The sequence below is a fragment of the Helobdella robusta genome, assembly GCF_000326865.2.
Source record: "Helobdella robusta unplaced genomic scaffold HELROscaffold_13, whole genome shotgun sequence".
Taxonomy (NCBI): Eukaryota; Metazoa; Annelida; class Clitellata; order Rhynchobdellida; family Glossiphoniidae; genus Helobdella; species Helobdella robusta.
This window is the reverse complement of record NW_008703718.1, coordinates 1,335,712-1,336,787: the sequence shown is the minus strand read 5'-3', so window position 1 is coordinate 1,336,787 and position 1,076 is coordinate 1,335,712.

The window sequence follows — 1,076 nt, the reverse complement described above, 5'->3', positions numbered from 1 at the left end:
CTGGAAAAATATTTTTCCAACTCAAATACAAATAATTTTAACAAATTAATAACAGTATCTAATTAATGAATGCAAAATATGACTAATAACATCTTTTTATGTCTTATGACATGTCAATCCACCAAATGATTTGAAATAAAATTAATTATATATTGAATTATCATTATTTCTAATATAATATAAGTCATACATTAAAAATTGATAATTCTCGGCTAAATCTAATAATTAGATAAAAGAGGCTCTTCTTTATAAAATAAATATATTATATATTGAATTATCATTATTTCTAATATTTATTTATAATTGTTAGTTATAAGTCATACATTAAAAATTGATAATTCTCGGCTAAATCTAATAATTAGATAGAAGAGGCTCTTCTAAACTAATTATTAATACTATTATTTAGTGAATATCATTAGTAATACTGATTTGTTAATATTTATTAAATAGAAAAACATTAGATTTGATTTTAGATTAGCATTAAAGATTAAAATAAGAGTGATTTGCGATTTAAAATTTATAAAGTATCAGCAGAGAATTATCAATTTTGAATATATGACTGGTTAGATTCAAATTCTAATAGTATTAGTATTAGTAATACTAATTAACTAATGTAATGTAATTGTAATTAGTAATCAGAAATCAAATCGGAATTAGGTTTTTTTTTAAAACGTTAACTTAATTATTAAAATTAATAATATTTAATTAATAACCATCCATAATTTGTCCTCGATATTTTTGATTTTGTCGATCTCTACCATCGCAGTAACTAATCCAACAAGTGGAGAACAAACCCGAGATTGCAACTGCTGCAAACGATCGATTAGAAACTTAGAAAGTTAAATAACCCTAACATCGAAACCACTAAAATGAAACTTAACAAGAATTTATTAATCAAAATATTGATGCGCTAAACACTTGCAATACTCTTTATAAAAAGAACATGATACTCTAATTGTTATATACCATGATACATTGATTTTCATGTATGATACGCTAATGATATATATATATATATATATATATATACCATAATATATATATATATATGTTAATTCTACCGAATGTTTGGCGTT